Source organism: Mobula birostris, chromosome 6 (genome assembly GCF_030028105.1).
Source record: "Mobula birostris isolate sMobBir1 chromosome 6, sMobBir1.hap1, whole genome shotgun sequence".
Taxonomy (NCBI): domain Eukaryota; kingdom Metazoa; phylum Chordata; class Chondrichthyes; order Myliobatiformes; family Myliobatidae; genus Mobula; species Mobula birostris.
Window position 1 is genome coordinate 32,090,849 of NC_092375.1, and position 14,367 is coordinate 32,105,215.

Genomic DNA, 14,367 nt, shown 5'->3' on the forward strand with positions numbered 1-14,367 from the left:
TTGTGTGCTGGAGCAGCAGACACCAACAGAACCAACAAACTCATTCGTAAGGCCAGTGATGTTGTGGGGATGGAACTGGTCTCTCTGACAGTGGTGTCTGAAAAGAGGATGCTGTCCAAGTTGCATGCCATCTTGGACAATGTCTCCCATCCACTACATAATGTACTGGTTGGGCACAGGAGTACATTCAGCCAGAGACTCATTCCACCGAGATGCAACACAGAGCGTCATAGGAAGTCATTCCTGCCTGTGGCCGTCAAACTTTACAACTCCTCCCTTGGAGGGTCAGACACCCTGAGCCAATAGGCTGGTCCTGCACTTATTTCCTGGCATAATTTACATATTTCTATTTAATTATTTATGGTTTTATTACTATTTAATTATTTATGGTGCAACTGTAACGAAAACCATTTTCCTCCGGGATCAATTAATTATGACTATGACCATGACTATGACTAGATGAGAGAAGAGGCCCTCGGTCTCTGTCCGCCAGAGAAAGCAGGATCTCCCAGTGGCCACACATTTTAATTCTACGTCCCATTCCCATTCTGATATGTCTATCCACGGCCTCCTCTACTGTCAAGATGAAGCTGAACTCAGGTTGGAGGAACAATACCTTGTATTCCATCTGGGTAGTCTCCAACCTGATGGCATGAACATTGACTTCTCTAACTTCCATTAATGCCCCACCTCCCCTTCTTACCCCATCTGTTATTTTTTTATTATTTTTTTCTCTCTCTCCTTTTTCTCCCTCTGTTGCTCTCACTATACTCCTTGCCCATCCTCTGGGCTTCACCCCTCCCCGTTTCTTTCTCCCTAGGCCTCCTGTCCCATGATCCTCTCATATCCCTTTTGCCAATCAACTGTCCAGCTCTTGGCTCCATCCCTCCCCCTCCTGTCTTCTCCTATCATTTCGGATCTCCCCCTCCCCCTCCCACTTTCAAATCTCTTACTATCTCTTCTTTCAGTTAGTCCTGACGAAGGGTCTCGGCCCAAAACATCGACTGTACCTCTTCCTATAGATACTGCCTGGCCTGCTGCATTCACCAGCAATTTTTATGTGTGTTGCGTGAAATTCCAGCATCTGCAGATTTCTTTGTGTTTGCAAAATTAAAGTTATGTCATTTTTGTTTCTTTCCCAGACTGAACTGTTTCTCTTTCCACAGATGCTGCCTGACCTGCTGAATATTTCCAACATTTTCTTTCCAGATAGCAGTCCAGGAAACTCACTGAACTATTTCTAACACATTAGCACCCTTCCTTACGCAAAAATATCACTGTTGGCAGTATTCCAGATTTGCTCTAACATAACACAGGCACAACTTTCCTACTTATGTTCAAGTCCCCTGGCAATAAACAACAGCGTTGCTAGTTTTCCTAATCATCTGCTGTATTTGCTTACCAGCTTTCTGTCAATCTTGCACAAGGATACCCATATCCCTCTGCAACTAAAACTCTGTGATCCCTCATAGTTGTGAAATAAACATCAGCCTAATCTCGAACATTCTGCTCCAGTGGGTAGTACAGGTTGCAATGTTATTGGCAGTGTTGTGAACACACTGCAAACGCCAGCATCTTACCTTCCGATGGAGAAAATGTCAATAAGTACTGCAAATTACGTGCACTTCTAGCAGGAAGGTGGGTCCAGAGGTTGTGGGAACGGTTCAGTGATAGAGCGAGTGAAGTTGAGTGGAATTATCCCCTCTGGTTCAAGAGCCTGATAATTGAAAGGTAATTGGTCATGGGGCCAGTGAACAATGCAGAAAAAGGTGCTGTCCAGCTCACAAAACTACTTCTCTTACCACTTCTTTCAAATATGATTCTACAACTAGGCTCTGCATGATTGGAACTTAGGACTTACGTTTCGGTAGTTTGTTTTTGGGCCATTTGAGTGATCTGTCTCCAAGGGAATTCAGCGAGGTTTAGAGTAGAATGCACAGCCTGGAGGCCCGGATCCCTGGAGATGGGGCACGATCCATTGCTTCTCCGTGAATGAGTCATCGAGCATGGTTGAAGTCGATGAGGACGAGAACAGAGGATGGGCACCTGCTTGCATTTGACCGGTCTTCCTCTCCTCCTATCAGAGGAAAGGCAGGAATCTAGGGATCCACGTTGCCAGGATTGATCGGCAAGGCTGTGGGCTCGTTTTGGGGGGCTTTGACGTTCATATTGGACGTGGTCCTAGATTCTGGTTACTGTTTTTGAGCAGTTTGTCTGGGGCAATCGGTGAGGACTGGGAGACTTCAGCAAAGAATGGACCCGCAGCCTGTACGGTTAGCAGCTCAGCACTGAACTAAACTGAATACTGCTGGTTTGATATTTGATATTCTATGGGTTTTTCGCTCACATTTTGCCGTTTACTCAATTCATTCTCTTTTTTTGCACGTTGGGTATTTGATGTTCTTTTGAACAGGTTCCATGGTGTTTCTTTGTTTCGTGACTGTCCATGGGAGGACAAATCTCAGATGTACTCTGGATACATAAATGTACATTGAATCTTTGAATTACTGGACAGGAATCAGTGCCAAACATCACATTACATTTGTCAACAGCTATTTAAATAATTGCACTCTCAGAAAGATTAACTGTTAAGGATGCCATAATAATGCCATTATTCTGTTCATGAGCTCACTGTTGCATGTCAGTAAAGTTCAAACTAAATTAACAGAGTACGTATACAAAAATAATAAATAAATAGAGAATATGGATGAAGAGTCCTTGAAAGCGAGTCCATAGGTCATGGAAATAGTTCAATGATGGGGCAAGTGAAGCTGAGTGAAGTTATCCCTTCTGGTTCAAGAGCTTGATGGTTGAGGGGTAATAACTTTTCCTGAACCTTGTGGTGAGGCTCCCGATCCTCCTGACAGCAACAGTGAAAAAAGTTATCTATTCCCAACTAAGTTAATGAAAAATAAAGTTGCAGTTCTAGGCTTTTTTTAAAAAAAAGACAATAAAATTAAGAAAAATTCTAATAAGATCCTATTCAGTCTTATAATTTTTGTCATGTCTTTCAGCAAAATCCTTAATGATGTTGAAAAGCGGTCAAAGCTAAGCAAGAAAAGTCTTTTCAGGAACAATGAAGATAATCAGTAGTACTTTAATGCTGGCAAAAGGAATTTTGCCACAGCAAAATACTACACTCCAACCTTGAAGTTTAGTGCACACCAACTAGCTGTCGTATCTGTATGCAGTTGGTTCTTCACTGGATCTTAAAAATTGTAAGTTGGTAAATTCGTTTATCATCACACGAAATGAACATCTTTGTTCTGCATGCCATCCATACAGATCATTTCATTACAATCACTGAGGATTATATATGGAAAAGCAATAAAAGAATGCAGTTACAGGGAAGTGCAGTGCAGGCTGACAAGAAGGTGCAAGGTCACAATAAGAGACTGTGTGGTCAACAAACTCATTCGTAAGGCCAGTGATGTTGTGGGGATGGAACTGGACTCTCTGACGGTGGTGTCTGAAAAGGGGATGCTGCCCAAGTTGCATGCCATCTTGGTCAATGTCTCCCATCCACTACATAATGTAGAATACTCCAAGTCCAGTTCACCAACTCATTGGCAAGACCAACTGTAGGGGAGCTGTATTGCCTTAGTAGCGGTGAGGACTAGGCCCTTGTATTGAGCCGCCTGTTGCACTCGCCCAGGGGATGAGACTCTGGGGCAGTGTGAAAGAGAGCAAAGACCTTTGTGTGTGCGCTAAAACCTGTACTGGGTTGGGGCTAGCACCTCCTGTCAGTGCTGCCCCCTGCTGCTTGCTCAGTGGAAGAACAAGCTGAACCAGGACAATTTTCTCTTTGCAACTCTGTTTCTCTGAAATCTGTGCTGTAGCCCCAGAGGAAAGCTGTTTCATTTGGCTATATTCATACATGGCTGAATGATAATTAAACTTGAACTTAGAAAAAGTTTATTACACCGTGATATGTGTTGCTAGTTAACTGTGCTCGAACTGTGCATCCTTAATGGTGATGTTATCCCAAAGAAAGCATCAGTACTCTAAATACCTTTAAAGATCACACTTTCCTTTGTCAGAAAGAATCCTGTGCATTCAGGATCCTCCCCAGGTTTTCAACAGCTGAAGTAGTCTGTATTGCTGTGTAGGACAGCTGCACTATCTGAGATGTTTAGAGAGGCAATTGAACAGAAAATATTTCACTGCAATATTGAAAGAAAGATCATTCTTACAAATTCCTTGCTGATGCACAAAATGGATGAGGGGCATCCAGGAAAGCACAAATACCTTTGAAACTCTTCAAGGGAAATAAGCAAAAATATTGGATTGACTACAGAAACAACTCACTGACCTGTCCAATCCAACATTTGTCCCACCCGTGGCAGAGTCTGCAAACCCACAAAGAGCTAATCAGCCAATTCAGGGCCAAAAAACACTTCAGCAGACAATAGTGAAGGCATTCAATAATTTATTGGCTGTTAAGACTGTGGAAGTTGTGCTCCAGTTAGTTTTTCACAACATGATTAATGATACTTAGCAAAAGCCTGAAGGGCATCAGAGTCGGTGAAACCCACCCCTATTAGCAGTGGCATAACACGAGAGCTCCTGTGCCACAGGAGCAGCAAGATAGGTTAGAAGGTTGGAAATCAAGCTAATGTGATGACTTGGTTTGGATTACTACCAATAAAGAGCCCGAGGAGACCAGTTTCTCTACAGATTCAAATATTTCCACATCTTTTGTGGTGAATGAGATTAGCTCATTGTTCCTTGTTGCAGGCACTGTCACTAACTGTGCTGTGCCAGTGTTGATGATGATATCATTATTCACAGGCGCTGCCCGGAATTCCAGTGAGATTGAATTAGGCTGTGCAAACAAACCACGTCATCCACTGGAACAAAATCCAATCTTGCCTGAAAATCCAATTTAAACCCCTTTGTGACCAGGTGGGCCCCACGTGCCCAAGTTGCTTCACACATCCTAAACAATTGTGGATTGATAGAATCAGAACCAGATTTATCATCAGGGATGTGTCATGATGCTTGTTGTTTTGCAACAGCAGTATAGTGCAAGCCATAATAATTGCTCCAAGTTACAAATATAAATAATAATGCAAAGGATCAATAAGGCCGTCTTCATTGACCATTCAGAAATTCAATGGCGGATGGGAAGAAACTGTTCTTAAAACATTGTGTGTTGGTCTTCAGGCTCCTGTACTTCCTCCCTGAGGGCAAAGGGTGCAGGTCTCAGATGCTGAGGGTATTTAATGATGGATGCCACCTTCAAAGGACGCAGCTCTAGAAGATCTCCAGAGCATGGGACAGTAGTGTAGCGGTTAGCACAACGCTTTACAGTACAGGCGACCCAGGTTCAATTCCCGCTGCTGCCTGTGAGGAGATTGTACGTTCTCCCCATGGCCGTGCAAGTTTCCTTTGGGTGCTCCAGTTTTCAACCACAGTCCAAAACTGTACCGGTTGGCAGGTTACTTGGTCATTGTAAATTGTCCCATGATTAGGCTAAGGATGGGCAGCATGGCTTGAAGGGCTGGAAGGGCCTATTTAGTGCCGCATTTTAAAAAATAATAAATAAATGTCCTCGATGGTACAGAGGGTTGTGCCCATGATGGAACTTGCTGAGCCTACAATCCTCTGCTGCCTCTTGCAATCCTGTGTTATGGAGGTTCCAGACCAGGCTGAATGCTCTCCACCAAACATCTGTAGAAATTTGCTAGTCTTTGATAACATACTGAATCTTCTCTAACTCCAAATAAAGTAGAGCTGCCTGTGTGTCATCTTTGCGATTGTATCAACGTGTTGGCCAAAGACATATCTATCCTCAGATATTGACACCTGGGAACTTGAAGCTGCTCACTTTTTTCACTGCTGATCCTTCAGTGAGGACTGGTGCGTGCTCTCTCAGCTGCCCTTTCCTGAAGACTACAATCAGTTTCTTGCAACACACATCAAAGTTGCTGGTGAATGCAGCAGGCCAGGCAGCATCTGTAGGAAGAGGTGCAGTCGACGTTTCAGGCCGAGACCCTTCATCAGGATCAGTTTCTTGGTCTTGTTAACATTGAGTGTGAGGTTGTTGATATGACATCACTCAGTCACTCCTCCACACCTCCTTGTCACCATAGCTATTTAATCAGACTGAAATTTGCTCCTAGTGTGTACAATCTGGTGAGGGTTGATTGGAATGTAGCGAAGATGAAATGGGTTAGTGTAAAAATGAGTGGTTGATAATGCACGTGGACTTGATGGACTGATAAGCCTGTTTCACTACTTTGTGATACGTCTTAGGGCAAGCACGAGCTTCTACAGTCCCACATGCACTGAATCTCAAAATGTTCTTTAAATTGGTATTAGAGTGAGAAATGGGAGCCTTGTGAGCCTGGTCCACCATTCAATTAGAATGTGGCTGATGTGTGACCACCCGCCTCACCCCTAGCCAACTCTATAGCTATGCCTTTACACAATCCCTCTTAGTAAAAGCCCTACAAAAGGAATGGTGGTGAAAAGGAGGAAATAATGGAAAGACTCATTCACAGATCTTATCAATAAAGTTTGGCAAAACATTGTATTTACCAAGATCCTTCATTTTGTATTCAAAGGTTAACACAGTAGCTGAACAAAGCTAAGGTAATAGTTGAAAACGAAATCTGTTGTCAACACATTGTTTTAAAGACAGTAAAAAAAATTAGCAAATAGTTCTTGTTTCTGCCTGTCATACAAAGGCCTCTTTCAGACAATGGAAGGGAAGTAATCAAATTAGATTTTGATAACATCTTCACATGGAAACTCGGAATGATACTGCTGAACCACGTGAAAATTTTAGACCACAAGACATAGGAGCAGAATTAGGCTACTCGGCCCGTCAAGTCTGCTCTGCCATTCCATCACGGCTAACTTATTATCTCTCTCAAGTTTAAGTTTAATTGTCATTCAACCATACACGTGAATACAGACGAAAGAAACAGCATTCCTCCCGGGCCAAGGTGCAAAGCACGGTACCAACAGTCACACTCAGCACATATCGTCACAATAGCAGAAATACAGTCATTAAAAAAACATTCTCCCACCTTCTACCTGTAACCTTTGATACTCTGACCAATCAAGAACCTATCAACCTTCATTTTAAATACATCCAATGACTTGACTCCCTACTATTGGAAACATCCTCCCTACATCCAATCTATCTAGACCTCTAATAATATTCAATGGGTTCAATGAGATTCTTTTTCATATTTCTAACTGCAGCAAGTACAAGTCCAGGCCACAAAAGCTCCTCATACATTAACCCTTTCATTCCTGGAATCATTGTCATGAAACTCCCCTGGATTCTCTCCAATGCCAGCATTATCTTTTCTCAGATGAGAGGCCTATAACTGCTGCCAATACTCTAAGTGCAGTCTGACCAATGCCTCACAAAACCTCAGCATTGCATCCTTGCTCTTACATTCTAGTTCTCTCAAAGTGAATGGTAACAGGACGACACCATTCAACATGATACTTGCTGGTTACTAATATTTGGAACTATCAACTCAGTTTCTCTAGATGAGATGGCAGGGTGGAGAATAAACCCAATTATTGCTATATTTCCTTACCTTGTTCATCTAAAACAAAAGAACCAATTTCTTTACGATGCATGGTTCCCTGAATGCCTGGATCTTGGTTAAGATAAATAAATAAGGTTGAAAGAGTGCAGAGAAGGTTTACAAGGATGTTGCCGGGACTTGAGAAACTCAGTTACAGTGAAAGGTTGAATAGGTTAGGACTTTATTCCCTGGAGCGTAGAAGAATGAGGGGAGATTTGATAGAGATATATAAAATTATGATGGGTATAGATAGAGTGAATGCAAGCAGGCTTTTTCCACTGAGGCAAGGGGAGAAAAAAAACCAGAGGACATGGGTTAAGGGTGAGGGGGGAAAAGTTTAAAGGGAACATTAGGGGGGGCTTCTTCACACAGAGAGTGGTGGGAGTATGGAATGAGCTGCCAGACGAGGTGGTAAATGCGGGTTCTTTTTTAACATTTAAGAATAAATTGGACAGATACATGGATGGGAGGTGTATGGAGGGATATGGTCTGTGTGCAGGTCAGTGGGACTAGGCAGAAAACGGTTCGGCACAGCCAAGAAGGGCCAAAGGGCCTGTTTCTGTGTTGTAGTTTCTATGGTTCTATGTTCTATGGTTAGGCACACAGTCATTTAGCTGTCAATCATGCTGATGCTCAGAGCAGCATTCAGTTAACAACGGGAGAAATAAAATATAAAGTGGGACATAGTTGTTGATGTGCAAACAGCCTCCTATGACAAAGATTCCATGTTTCTCTATAAAGGACATTTAGACTTCTCAGCCATTGAATGAGATCATGGCTGATCACACTGTTGACCATTTTCTTGCCCATCACTGAGATTCACCCATACTTTGAGAAACCCAGATCTTTAAATATATTGAATGATCCACTAGTTGAGTCTGTAACCTCATTCCCTTCAATATTTACAATATTACAATTCTTGCACCTTGAGGACGTCCAAACTCAATTCACTACACCGTTAGAGGCATCATGCTGAGGTTTTAATTCTCTCCTTAAAACTCTCTGCCTCTTTACCTCCCCTTTCTCTTTCAAAATTACTCTAACTTATTAGAGCCCTGATGAAGGGTCTCGGCCTGAAACGTCGACTGCACCTCTTCCTAGAGATGCTGCCTGGCCTGCTGCATTCACCAGCAACTTTGATGTGTGTTGCTTGAATTTCCAGCATCTGCAGAATTCCTGTTGCTAACTTATTGACAATGCTTTTCACCATCTACTACAGTATCACCCGGCATGGATTTGTTAAATTTAATTTGATGTCATTTCTGTGAAACACCCGTGACATCCCTTAAAATTAAAATAAGCAAAATGAGTACCATGCAAACATGAGGAAATCTGCAGATGCTGGAAAGTTGCTGGTGAACACAGCAGGCCAGGCAGCATCTCTAGGAAGAGGTACAGTCGACGTCTCGGGCCCAGATCCTTCGTCAGGAGGGTGTAAAATGAATACCAAATGTGTTCTTCTTATGCTCTCACTTCACACTTAAAGATATCAAGGATGTGCAGAACTGCAACATATTTCCTTTCCTTAACCTGGGGATAATTAACACAGAAATCACTTCGGTAATCACTCCTATCAGTATCCCATTTACTTTTAATCATATAACAATTACAGCACGGAAACAGGCTATCTCAGTCCTTTTAGTCTTTCTGGTCTACCTTGTGTCAAATCCTCAGCAAACGCTCCAGACTACTTCATTAGTTGTAACTGAGAACAGCCGGTACTTTGCGGATCAGCAGTGAACTCTGGGCTACTGCTGGTGTGCGTGGCTCAGTCCTGCTCTTGTAGATGATTTCATGCAGCAGCTTTGATAACGAGTGCCAATACAGCTTTCAAACGGAGCATCATTCTGCAATGTCCTTCAGCTCAACAACCTTCCAAGGTAGCTCCAATTCTGCTGTCTTGCATATTCCCAAACTTAAATAGATCTTGTCCTTGCTTGTATGATAGATATGTTTCATTTAAAAAGAGCAATGACAGAAGCTGCACAAAGGCATGAAACTCACTTGCTGTCCAATACATTAATAAATCATGTACTTTATTTTTGAAAGATCGGCTTTACTGGTAACATGCACATCAAAACAATGAAATTAGTCACTTGCATCAATGGCCAAATTAACATGTGCACAACTAACCCTAAACCATTTGTCTTTGGAATGTGGGCGGAAATCAGAGCACTGAGAGGAAAGCCACACAGTCACAGGGTGAACATACACAAATTCTTTGCAGACAGGAGCTGAAATTGAACCCCAGACTTACAGCTGGTGCTGCTCTGTTACGCTGCCGGGCCATCCTGTGGCGATATCATTCACAAAAAATATTTTTAAATTAAATCCCTTTTTGAACTGGTAAAACACACTTATACTTCCAGCTTTTTAAACTCAGATACACCTACTCGACATGCCTTATAGAAAAATTGTGACAGTGCTGAGGAGTGTGCCTGGGTGTCAACATTTGAGGATCCAGCCTGGGTCCACCATATTGATACAATCACAAAGAAAGCACGACAGTGGCTATATTTCATTGGGAGTTCGAGAAGACCTGGTATGTCCCCAAAGACACTTGCAAAATTCCTGCAGATGTACCATGGAGAGCATTCTAACTGGTTGCATCACCACCTGGTACGGAGGGGCCACTGCACAGGATCAGGAAAAGCTGCAGAAAGTTGTAAACTCAAGTCCCCAGCATCTTGAAAAGGTATTGCCTCAAAAAGGGGGCATCCATCATTAAGGACCCCCATCACCCAGGACGTGCCCTCTTCTCATTGCTACCATCGAGGAGGTATAGGAGCCTGAAACATTTCAGGAACAGCTTCTTCTCCTCTGCCAGATTTCTGAATAGACAATTAATCCATGTACTACACCACCTCACCTTTTTTTGCTCTCTCTTTGCACTACTTACCTAATTTATTATATATTACTTATTGTAATCTATTTAATGTGCTGCCACAACACAAGAAATTTCACAACATATGCCGGTGATATTAAATCTGATTATTCTGATTGATAAAGATGTTATACTGTGATAGCTGACAGTACAAAATTCAATATTCCACAAAAACGCACCCAAATTACTTAAAACTGAAGTAATATGATAGCTTTCGCTAGGTGGTGCTACTAGAGAGCTTCAAGGTTTTGCATTTTGGACAGTAAGACTATAAAGACATAGGGGCAGAAATGAGGCTATTCGGCCCATTGAGTCTTTTCTGCCACCCCATCATGGCTGGTTTATTACCCCTCTCAATCCCATCCTCCTGCTTTCTCCCTGTAACCTTTGACGTCCTTTAATCAAGAACCTATCAATCTCTAGTTTAATACACCTAGTGGTTTAAGCCGCTACGGCTGTATGTGGCAATGAATTCCACAGATTCATCACTTTCTGACTAAAGAAATTCCTCTGAAACTCTGTTCTAAGATATATCCTTCTATCCTGAGGCTGTAACCTGTGGTCCTAGGCTCCCATATGAAAAGCAACATCCTCTGCACCTCCACTCCATCTTGGCCTTTCAATATTCAATTGGTTTCAGTGAGATCCCTCTTATTCTTCTCAACTCCAAGTACAGGTTAATGTCCTGGAGAACCTTGTAGAACAAAGACACAGAAAGGTTACAGGTACATTGATACTGGAAATCAGCAACATAGGTAGTGAGGCTGGCGCAGGAGATGGGGCATCATATTGCAATTTACAAGTCAACAGTGAGACCACATTTGGCGTATTATGAGTAGTTCTGTTCGCCCAGCTATAGGAAGGATGTCATTAAACTAGCAAGAGCACAGAAAAGTGGCACGGGGTGTTACTAGTATTGGAGGGCTTGAGTTATTAGGAGAGGTTGGATAGGCTGAAGTGTTGGAGGCTGAGGGGTGACGTTATAGAAACCCATGACATCATAAGGAATGTAGTTAAGTATTTTCTTGAAAGAGGAGAGTCTACAACTAGAGAATAGATTTAAAAGAAAGGGAAAGATTTAAAAGGGACCCGAGGGGAAGCTTTTTCCACACTAATTCCACACCAAAGGTAGTCAAATAAACATCCCGTCATCAAATTTGCAACTTTTGTTTTAACGCTGAACTCTCATACTGAATACAACACAAAATGATATTGAGCTCTCACTGACCTATGACACTTAAAGACTTGAAAAAGGATCCGCGACTTCCTTATTGGAGACCATGGTCAAAGCGGATTGGTAGTAACATCTCCTCCAATCTCACTATCAACAAAGGCGTACCTCGGGGAGGCGTATTTAGACCAATGCTCTACTCTCGGCTCAAACGACATCTACAAACCGGAGTGATACCACTGTTGTTGGGAGAATGGCAGGTGACAATAAAGAGGCTTATACGACCAAGATGGATCGGCTGGTCGAGTGAAGTCGCAGCAACAACCTCGCACTTAGCGTCAGCACGACCAAGGAATTGTTTGTGGACTTCAGGAAAGGGAAGTCGGGAGGACACGCCAGTCCTCACTGAGGGGCCAGTCATGGAAAGGGTGCGCTGCTTCAAGTTCTTGGGTGCCAACATCTCAGTACCAATTTTGGACCCAACACAGTGATGCAATTACAAAGAAAGCACGCCAGTGGCTCTTCATTACGAACCTGGTATGTCACCAAAAACTTTGAAATTCCTATAGACGCTAGATGCATGGTAGAGAACATTCTGACTTTTGCATCACAGCCTGACGTGGAGACTCCAATGCACAGGACCGCCAGGCTACGGAGTGTTATCGATTCAACCAGCTCCATCAGGGCCGCAACCCACCAGCGAGGACATCTTTAAAGGTGGAGCCTCAGGGCGGCGACATCCACCATTAAGGACCCTTACAATCTGGCACATGCCATCTCCTTGTTACTACTCTTGGAGAGGTAGTCCAGTAGCCTAAAGTCCCTTTCTCAGTTTTTTAAGGAACAGCTTCTTCCCCCTCTATCGGATTTCTGAACAGTCAATGAACCTATGAACATTGTCTCGTTGTACCCTATATGCACTGTGTTTAGAATAGATTATGTCTTTTCGCCGTGCTTCTCCCTCAGAGCATTTCATGACATACATCAGTAATTAAAAAAAAACACCTGATCAGGTTCTTAAAAACACTAACTCGAAATATCGCTCTGTTGGGGATGTCTGCCTAACAGTTTCTGTTAAATGGCCAACCCCAGTACATTCTTTAGTACAAACGTTCTGGTGTAGGAAAAAACAGTAACGACTAACAGACCAGCTATGTGCCGGGACATTTTTTTTTACCCGCACTGAACATGAGGTTACAGAAAGGACAGTGTCTAAACGGACTCGTTTTCTTTGCAGCTGACCTGGAGACAAACAAATGTCATCGGTATCACCAGATGGTGTGTTTTCATGAAAAATCTTACTGGGAAAATGCCATTATTTTCAACTTCTCTGCGACCCGTTTTTGCAACTAAGATTAAAACCATTTCTTTCACGTAAAGAGTAGACTCGTAGACTGTTCTGGTCCAACAACACCGCAGCAGTTTCTACAACTATTTCACTATGTAAAGTGAGCAGTCGAATGTTCCTGTATAACACAGCAGATTAATACTGATTCTGTCACGTATCCGCGGCTAGCATTTAATGAGTCACTGATACTTCATATTTAAACAATGTTAAATAAAAAGTATCCTTTAACAGTATTTACATCCCAGTTATTTTCGCTAAGCAACACGCTGGAAAAGTAGTAAAACATACAAAGAAATAAGTAGCAACATTTTCAGCTTTTCGGAGGCTTGCTCATTTAAAATATTAATTGACTTGCCCGAAAGTGCTTTAAAGATGCTCCATACACTCGTCCTCAGTTCAGTCTGTCTCCAGAAGTCCTGAATAATACTTTCATCACTTCTTTCCGTTTCAAAGCAACACAGGTTTCAAAACTCCACCAGAATACAACTAATCGACACAGACCTCTAACTGTGATATATTGAACCGGCCGGAGAACGCCGCTCCACCTACTCAAACCGCTGATTAGGTAGAATCTGGTCCCGGCTGGTTAATTTCTGCCTCGGAATGGACGGCCGGACTGTCAATCCATGTAACAACGTGCTTACGCAGCGCCACCTCCCAAACAAAGGATGTAACTGCGGGAGCAGGGAAGTCGAAGGTCGATGTGGCAACAAGTTTCCTGTGAGTTTTCCCACTACATCAAGTTCTTATTATATATTGCGCATTTCAGATTATTTGTAGAAAGATTACAATTTCAGTTAGGTAATAAATTTATTATTTTTGATTGATTGCTTTAAATCATATTGCTTGAAATCCATATACTGTATTTTGATTCTTTCGCATGCCATTCTCTGTAACTGTAACAATTAATTCTGCAATCTATTCTTATTTCCCTTGTACTTCCCCAATGTACTGTTACATTGAAAAGATGTGTATAGATAGCATACAAAATAAAGTTTTTCACTGTACCTCAAAATATGTAACAATTTACCAACTTACTTTGAATTTCAATCATAAATTTCCTGCAACTAGAATGGAAATAATTATGCAGTGGTGGAATATTAACTTCATCAACAATAAAAGCTTACCTCAACACATTTTCTGAGCAGAACAGTATTCTGGCTTCATTGGTAATTGTATCTGCTCACATTTCGGCCTGACTGAGATTGAGCAGTCAAAGGTTTCATAGACAAGTCAGTCAGCAGGAAATGCAGCAACTCCACGATAAAATTTAATTTAAACATACAGCACTTGCTGAGCTGACGCAGTTTGTACCTGAGTTTTCAATTTAGCAGTGTACCAGAAAAGGCCCAATTCATGTGAATTGTGCTGAACCTAACTGAAAAGATAGATAGATGTAGTAAAGTGATCT

General features: G+C 42.3%; 1 protein-coding gene across 2 annotated transcripts in view; it reads right to left on the minus strand.

Moving 5' to 3' along the window:
* The window catches only part of tmem45a (transmembrane protein 45a), an 88,667-nt gene extending 75,159 nt beyond the window's left edge, over positions 1 to 13,508 (minus strand). For both annotated transcript variants that reach the window (XM_072260126.1, XM_072260125.1), the window contains exon 1: positions 13,312 to 13,508. The gene's annotated coding sequence lies outside the window, so the exon portion shown is untranslated. The remainder of the gene's footprint in view (positions 1 to 13,311) is intronic.
* Between the last annotated feature and the right edge of the window lie 859 nt (positions 13,509 to 14,367).